The sequence below is a fragment of the Typopeltis vanoorti genome, chromosome 6 (genome assembly GCF_054136105.1).
Source record: "Typopeltis vanoorti isolate ZY-2024b chromosome 6, IOZ_Tvanoo_1.0, whole genome shotgun sequence".
NCBI lineage: Eukaryota > Metazoa > Arthropoda > Arachnida > Uropygi > Thelyphonidae > Typopeltis > Typopeltis vanoorti.
Window position 1 is genome coordinate 82,329,914 of NC_143554.1, and position 9,848 is coordinate 82,339,761.

The following is a 9,848-nucleotide window of genomic DNA, read 5'->3' on the forward strand; positions in this document are numbered from 1 at the left end:
TCGGCTCATCACTTACATACTCCCATTATGGATATAGTTGCTTTATTAAAATAAGTAGATACCAGTAATCATTTGATATTTTTACTGATATCTTTTAGGCAAAGAGCCGACTTGTATTTTCTGTGTCATGTTATTATACTTGAAGAAACAATAGGTACACATTTCTGCCATTTAATCATATTTGTCATCGTTGGATTTTCTGTCACGAGCACGCATTCCGTATTTCCATTTTTATATTTTATATTTTCGGAGGACGGGGAATTTTTTCCCCCCAAAGACCAGGATCAGGCCAGTGGTAGTTGTGGTTAAGAGTTGACGTTTTAGAGGACAACAAGAATTCCAATACGAATGTAAGTAGCGATGCGCTTTTATGTTTAGTTGAGACCAAATACTAATAAAATGGGTGCGAAAGAACTTTTATATGGATTTTCATTGCTTTGTTTCTATATAGATGTGAAATTCTACCCCTTATAGAGGCCAATTTACGAAGCGATTTAATTATATTCTCGAATGGAGTTTCTGGTTGTCCACAATATATTTTCACATGTCCTTGAAGGATCAACTGCACTATGTAGGAAAGGGGAGGTTAGTAGCCCTAGTCCTGTTCTGTAGACATATCAGTCACTTCATCCCTCCAGTGAGGAAGTTGGTGGTATTTGACTGGGTGATGAGTCATCTACCGCCTAAAGGTATAGTTGACATTTCCTCCAACTAGGGAAAGTACTTTTATGACAACAGTAGTCAGTCGCCTGGGGTCACCACAGTCTGTTTGTGCACTGTTTTATACGCATAGCTTATGGTTTACGAACAGTTTTATTTTTCTCGAAATTTCATTTAGGATTTTCAGAAACAAAATAAGAAAAAAAAAAGATTTTTTTTAAAAATTTATACGAGCATGTAATATTATGTCTGAAATTAATATATGATACATAATCCCTAATAAGTTGATCCACAAATCTGATCCAAATAAGTTATTGTATGATTCACTTTCATTATACATCAATTAATTTATCTTCATGAAACTCTTAAAAAAATTTTAAGCTAGATTTCGGGAGTATAATCTAAGATTCTCAATTAGACACACTTACTAAAATGCGCAACCATTTCTACACAAACAGATAAATGAATAAAGTGATCAGTTTGCATTACTATTTATTCACTCTATGGCGGCAGGAGGTATTATTGTGATGCATAAATAAAGTTAAAATTACAGCTAATACTGTTTATAATAACGAACCACCGAAGTTTTCAAATATTACACTTTTCTTAAAGAACTCTAAAAGTTTAAGTTTCCTCGTATAATTTAATAAATGTTCCATTCATTCGAAAATTAGAGAAGCAATAAAATAAAGTGATCGCACGACGATGGGCAGAGCCAGAACTTGGAAAGAGATCTTGAAAAGGAGGGGAGTAAACACCACACACACATACACATCGCGCGGACAGTTTATTTCGAACCGTGTATTATATGCACAATTATGCTAATATTATACATTTACCAGCGGCAAAGTACCAAAAACAATAATGACAAGCAATTGCTTTAATGCATTTATTATGTAAATTCGCATGTTTGTGAGCTTTAAGGAAGACGTTGTAGTACGATAAACTTCATTAGGAATTTGTCCGCGAATTCGTTGGGATTGGGAGCTTTTATTATGTACTTTATCTTCGTACACACCATCTGACAAACGTGCATATTTTCCCTTCGTTAAAGCTGGTTTTCTTTAAATCAAACGAGAATAATAAAATTAAAGAATGATTTATGTCAAATTAGACTATTTTTATGTGAATAAGAAATCCTATTTAGGTAGTCATTCGATGACTATTACTGTAGGAATTGGTAATGCGATATTACCCATGCACAAAACCCTTAGTTTTAAAATGGAAGCAAAGCACTTTGCATATTAGTCCTCTACTAAATTCTCTCAATAAAGTAACTACCTACCCTTCATTATTCTTATTGAGAGTACCCAACAAGAGTTTGCCTTAGTGACTACATATAGTTAGGAATCATTTATCATCGCTTCACATTATTAGTTCACTTTAATCCACTGTTGAGAAAGAGGACTCTGCAATGACTGTTATAAACGATACCATTACAGTAGTAATACACTGCTTTACTCTGCAACCATAATAGACATGATCTATTGCTTTTCTTTAATTTTACTGATGGATCTTTTAATTTTTTTTTTACCTGATTACCAGCAGAGCATCTGTTTTCTCATTCTATATCCTTTCATATAATTGAAAGAAAATACATCGCCCACGATTTTTATTTTATTTTTATTTTTTCCCGTTGCCCATTTAAAGGTAGCAGAATGTTGGGATAATCCCTTTAATGTTTAATACCACATACGGTAGAAACTTCGAAAAGCAATTCAATTTTTCGATGTGATTTCTGATGCAACTGATGCCTGCAGGAAATTGGTTTTCACGGTCAAAGAATAGTGCTGCAATGAGATATTGATCGACTGCTTTCGTCATGACGGTGTTTTTTTTTTTCTTCTCTTATAAGATGGATCAAGGAGGCTACTTTGTATGTGTGGCTACTTTCTTACTTGGCTAAGCAATAATATTTTAGCGAAGTGTGGATAGAAATTTTTGTATTGCAATCAAATGTGCTCCAAAAATCTTTTCAGAGGCGAAATTATTCTTTAAAACCGCAGGGACTTTTTCTCCCCATTTCAACTTGACTCCAGATGAAAGAAGAAATATTTCGACCGTATATGGAGCTGGTAACTTATCCACAATTGGACAATGACAGAGAAACATCCGCTCGAAAGCCAATGATTCAGCAGAAGAAGGGAAAAAAAAAGTAACTGGCGAATAGGGTGACGTCACGTGAATAATATAGTTGAATTATTTAAATTGCTCGGAGAACTTCCTTGTATTTTATCGCAGGCGTAACCTCCGAAAGCTGTTTTAGGGCTGTTACCAAATGTCAATCTCTTTTTCAGATTGCGAGTTTCCAATCTTCAATGAGAGTAATCAGTCCAAATTTCCCTAATTTAACCTTTCAGTTACCAAACTTTCTGTCCGGGAAATATGAAATTGGATTGCGATAGACTTCCTCTAATTCGTATGCTGTCATTTAACGGTGTAATCATTTTAGTACGGAGATGTGCGAAAGAGCACGTTTTGCAAGCTTGCGCATCTCGTACCCGCCTCCCTTCTACGATTATGCTCCTTTTGATGCAGTAATTCACTTTCATTTCCGAGAACCAGTTGTCACTTCTCCTTCCATATTTAATGCAAGACACCTTAATCTAATCTCGTTCAGCATCATTACCTTCTCCAAAGCTTGGCGCCTCTACCGCTAACTCCACCCTTAAGCAAGAACGGCACTGGGACGTTAATTATATTTCTTTCTCTCAGATACATTCGCACACCTAACTATAACATTCCCTGTTTAAGAGCGGGGAGATCTCGTACGCAATATTTAACAATCATCGGATTTTCTGTGCTCGGAGAACTAGTTATATATTTCCTGTTTCATTTGGGTAGCTGATGAAGAATGTCTCTGGCATTACCTGCTAGAGAAACATATTTAGTCAGAAAACAGATGTTCTTACATCGCCCACTGCACTCATTTATTTTAAACCCTCCGAAGGATTGCGAACCTTTCCTTGAGTTCAAAATGGTGCGATATGACTTGCTATTTCTGGATCAATATCCCACATTCTTGAGCTGTTTTTCCTATACCATAAAATATCTGATATTTAGTGGGCCTTATTTGCTACCGTTCTTACTTCCAGTTTACTTGTTCATTTTGAATCAAACGTTTTTCTCCAGTAGCATTCTGAGGTCATTGATATCCTCGGTCAAATTACATATTTGACTACTCCCAGATAATCTAGGAGTTCGTCTAGATCTAAAGACCAAACACGGTACTTTTTAAAACCTCTTCTGGTTTTCAATAAGCAGGTTGGTCTCATACCGGATGACAGAAATCGTCACCTAAAGATCGCCAAACTTTTGTAGCCTGATTATATTGTCTTTCCTTAAAAGCAGTAATGTCGTTCATATTTTCAGCACTCGAGGAAAAATCTTTGGATTTCACGCTTAAAAGTTATTTTAATAATAATAAAACATTACTTGCAGAAACAAAATCGTAAAATAATAATTTAATAGGGTAATAACTAATGTAATTATAGTTATCTTGTGTTATTGATCATTATTTTCTAAGAATTTTACAACATTATGGTTACTGATGTGGCCGTAAAAGGATTTTTATCACATACATGGATGTTCAGCAGATATTAGGCTGCATACGTAGCGGTATGTACAGGTAGAGATTAGAAATTAGCTGAAGGCAATCACCCTCTTAATTTATCATTTCGCTTTATTAAGAACCGAAAAAAAAATTAATTAACTTCGTTTTACCTCTTCCCTCCGGTAATTTTGTGAGGGCAGAACTAAGCTTCGTGAATATCACACGAATATTAAATCTTCACTAATCTCCACTTCAACTCATAGATAATTTTGATTTGGCTGTAGTCAATTTTAAATCTACAGGAGAATGCACAAAAGACTGCTCCAAAATTAATTTGAAAAATTCCCATGAAAGCAGTTTAAGTACTTTCGAAATAGTGTACTTTTAATTAGTGCACAGCTGTGAGCTGCACTAGTCGCCACGGACTATTGTTGTGGACAGTATCGATTGCTCTCATAAATTAAACAGGAAAGAGAGGAGGGGGGGGGGGCTACACATAAATTTGTTGGCACGCATCCATGAAAACATATAATTGAGGAAGTAATTTATCTATTTGCATCAAAAATCGAAATGTTAATGTTATTTTTCTTTTTGAAAATTTCACAACTTATCTGACTTTTAGTAATTGAATTTACGTTTGCTCTTGGATGATACTGTTTAGAGCTATGTAGGTTCGTCAGTATGTATTGAATTCGCTATTTATGAATGTACGGTACACGGTTAAGCGCAACACATCGTTTTGATTTTTGCAGTTTCTCACTCTCATTCTGTTATTTGACGAATATTATTCCAAAACCGCCCTGATAACAATAGATAAACACCACAGATAAAATTTTGTCCACAGAAATCGTAGAGTGCGAATGTGGTAATCCTGCGATTAGCTATCATTGCAAAACCAAGAGTCGTGTTGTCATCTAAGATAAACAAATTGAAGAGAGAAAAAAATAAAACATCGCCAAGATTGTTAATGAAGATCTGCGATGTTAATACACCCGATTAGAACAAAACATCAAGTAAATAAATTAAAAACAGTTTAAACACTTAAAAGATGGAGGAGAGTACCTAAGGACCGGTGGGGAACATGGAAATATATAACATGACCCAGAAAAGGAGACAATATTTTCATGGAACACCATAGCATCTACTGCGTAGCAAGCATCAGATGAAAACGGTTCTATCACCTGCAGGATATTGAACAGCATTTCGTGTGCTGGTGTATGTATCGATCCTGTATAAATAATTTATGTGGGGACAATAAATAGCATACTTCTCTCTCTCAAAAAAAAAAGGATGTTTATTTAGAGTTTTCAATGGAATAATATACTGATTAGTAATAACTACATTTGTAAATACCGGAGATGTGTTTATTCAAAATAGATGTTATAAACTAACGAATCGGTGAGTATTTTTCTTAATAAAATGCACAAATTCAAAAAAAATTCGTATTCATTGTTGGCAAAATATATATAAAAGGGACAAAGAGCAGTGGATTAAGAACTCGCTTTTTTTTTCCTGCTGACATTTTGTACTCTAATTTCTTTTAAAGAAGAAAAACGAGTGTACGTAAACACAGATTATTTAGATTTTCTGCAGTAATCTTTCTCATTATCGGGACGCACTTTGAACTGCTAGTATAATTTTGACCTACAATAACAACAAAATTCTGTTTAAATTTAATATGATGTAAATGAAACATACTTTATATTTAATTTATACTAAATTTACACATCATGATGGAGTGCAAATTTTATGCAATATAGTGTGAAAACCAAATTAAATACATCGTTTGATGAAACTTTTATTTCAATTATCTTATTCAAAATTCATATTTAGTCCTCTTCTACTAATAATCTTGAAATTCAGAGGAATTACTGGAAGGTCGAAGAACGTACGAAACCAACTTTTTCAAGAATAAATACAAGTAAACTCTGAATTTATTTCCGTTGTTATGTAAAAATATTACAACTCATAATATTGCTTACCGATTACCTAGTGGGAAGGCTGAGCTTTTATTATTTTTATTTATTTGTTTGTTAGTGGGAACCAATCCACAGAGGTCAGTCAACCTCTAGTACCACGGATGGGCAAGAAGGAACTTGTTCACATTTACTTTGAACGGCTGTTGATCGTATTCCTTGGTAAACACATAAGATGGTAGACTGTTCCAGAGGCAAGGGATGAAGGAAGAAGGAGGAGACTTGTTCTACGAGTTTGGAGATGTATCGTGAGGAAGTGATTGGTTGCTGCACGTGTTTGGGCATGATTGGCATCAATAATACCTCTATTCTTTGTCTTTTATACAGGCGCTTAGTTTCAACTGAGTTCTTTTTTTTTTTTTTGTTTGAAAATAAGACAGCTGCAATTTGCTAGCATTGAAATGGACAAGGCTATCCAAACCCCACTGATGAATGTTTGGAAATGTGAATTTAAGGTAGTAGTGATTACGGTTCTGGAGGTTGAGGTGATTTGTGTATTGCCAAGTTTGTCAAATGAAACAGAATGGACCGTGGACTGTTGAGGAAAGTGCTATCGAATATCATCTTCCATTTGATGGGATTGATGGATAGTAATGCTACTTTACTAGAGAATAATAATCGAGACCACCATTGCTAATTGGAGTCTGGAATTGTTTTGAAAACTACCGTGTTTGGTTTCTATGAATGTTCCTGCATTCTTATCCATGATATTAGTCCCACAGATTCCCAACCTTTCATGTGTTTGGAATAATATTAAAAAATAACAAAAAAAAAAAATAGACCTAGATTTCAGGCTCTTTATAAAATGGACGAATTAATCTCGATTGAATTCTTAAAATAATGATGGGATAAATAAAATATTAATCCTTACTTGGTAAGGATTATGGAACAAAAAAGAAGATAAGAAAAATTGCATTTATGTTTTGTGTTTAAAACACTCATAGCTAAAGCTACTACTGTGGTTGCGACAGTGTTATGACTGCAGTTGTAAGTCTAAAAAGAGGCATCATAGAAGTTGGCCATACTCAGACGATGTCTAAGATTTTGATTGGATGTAGGAAGTTTTTTTTTTTTTTTTGCTTGTTTAAAATAGCCATTTCTTTCCCCTTCTTCCTCTCCTTGTATAGACAGTGCCAGATAAGGTTTGGCAGCATTGACTTTCTCGCTGATAAGCATTAGCGCACGACTATTTATGAGCATATGAAACTGTAGATAACTGAATTTTTACACGTTTTCTGTGAAAGGCAAAAAGGACGGAGAAAATGCAATATTAAATTGAGGTAATTTTACTTTTATTGTAATGTAATATTTAGCTTCCTGATAGCGTTATTGTTGCAAGATTACGAAATGGCATCAGTTTTCAGTTCGTGTTAGATTCAAGTGTGTATGAGGGATGTTTTTATTTCTTGTGTATTTTTATAGAAATAAATATTCTTCAAACATTTGGCAATCCTAAGTATTCTATTGATCTAAATGCATCAGAGAATACTTAGAATTGTCAGAGTTTGTTCAAAATCCTATGTTTTCTTCTACTTTTATCGAAGTAAGTAATATATCTTGTTTGTTAGATTAAACCTTGTTAAAATTGACTCTTCTGGAGAAATATTCTTTCAACCTATAGGACCCCAGTCTTAAAATTTACAACATTAGTTTATTAACAACAGGGTGTAAAATTTTAAGTGATTGTTGAAAGCCGTCTCTTGATAAATTTGCAAAGTAAGTTTTCTGCTTGGTTTATTCTGCTATTAGAATGCCACTTGCCATCGGTGGCAAATATTCCAAGTAAAAGGCTTCCAAGCTGTGCGCACACACACTGGGAAGTTTCTCTTACGCTTTATCTGCATCTACAATCGGCATATGGCCGAGGAAAATGAAAACAAAAGGCCCGAGTGTTTACACTTGGCTAACCCTTTCCGGAGATTTTCCTTTCTTCCATCACATTCACTTTTGCTGCTACTTTAGCTCGTGGCACGCGAAGCATGGTGATTCGAAATTAAATATCGCCAGCCATCTCACCTCTACCATGCGACATGTTACAGTGTGGCCAAGAATCAATAGGACAACGAGTAGTTGGAACGCCCCCGTACACACACACACACTGACGGAGAGAGTAGAGTCCCCCCCCCCCATCTCTCTTTCCCCATACACACAGTGCAGATTCTACTACTGATACGAGAAACAACCTCTGGGGATAAGTCCATCATAGATATGACATCATAGCATGCGGTATTGAGGGTATTATGGTGGTTGGATGGCGAATTCAGGCAGCGCCATCTTTCTGCGAAATGGTTTTGTAAAAATAAATATTTTCGATATTTAAAAATGATAAATTTTTATTTATTCCATTTTAAGACTTGCATTTTCTTTTCTTTAGTGTTTGTAAAGTATATTAAATTCATAAATGTACTAAATAGATTTCAAAACAGCCTTATTATTGGATTTAATGAGTCCAAGCCCCACGGTCTTGATTCGAATTCGAATCCACCAGTTGAAATTCAACTTGCTTTAATTTCAGTATTTTCTTTTGATAAGTTCTGTTCTCTAGCTTTTTAAGAATAAAAACCTGTGATCAGTTCGAAATATTTATCAGACTGGTTTATAATAATCACGCATTATGTTAATTCCTCTTTTGTGCGTGACGTAATTGTATGGTCATCACGATGTGGATACCTCAACTTACGATTATTACCATCCCTGAAATGCCAGTGTATAGGATCAGTTGCTAAATTTTATGGAAGATAAAATCAATGCAATTCGTTTATTGTAGTTTCAGTTCTTTCACTATAAGATTAGATCTTGTATTCCTTACTGATTAACATCCACAGTGATAGTTAACGATATTTCACATTATTTGCATATCAGTTTTTTTCCCTAAACAGGAATCTAGCATTATACTTGACTCGTTATAGTGAATATTATATTCTATCAATAGTGAACGCATCGCTCTTTTCTCTCCTTCAGTGTAAAGTTTAACTCCTCAAACCTCAATAAACGTTTAGATTACGAGCGGAACAGACCTCATCATTCATACTTGCAAATAAAAAAAATATTGGTCCCATCTTCGTGTGAAAAAAAAAAAAAGTTTTTCTTAAGATGATTTAAACTATTCAGATAATTTCATATATTGTCTCCAAATGTAATTCATTTCCTTTCCTAGCTATTCTTTTTTCGTATTTTATAAAGAAATGCATCTAAGATGCAAACGATCTCATGCAATGGAAGGTTGAAAAATAATCCCCGATTTTCTGAATGGGACAGCCTTTTCATTCAATGGGAGACTATCTTTAATGCTTGCAGTTTTGGGTCTTATCGGAATGCGTAGCTATCCTTATGGGGTTATTTGATATTCTGTCTTTTATTTTTATGAACCAAATGTATAATCTAGCATCTCTTCATTTTTTTTTTTAAATTTTAAAAATTCAACTCTCTTTATCGTTGACTTTCCATTATCATTTTTCTCTTAGCAGCCAATTTATTGTATTCTTTCTCTCCGATTCATTTTCTTCACCTTCGAATAAGTCTGATAATCGACTGGAAGATTTATTTTCAGAGGAATATCCGCACCATCACCACCCCTATAATGCGGTTTAAATCTTTGCTCTCTTTTATCTCTTTTTTTTTTTTTGTTTCGAATTAGATTTCTAGTCATTTATATTGCG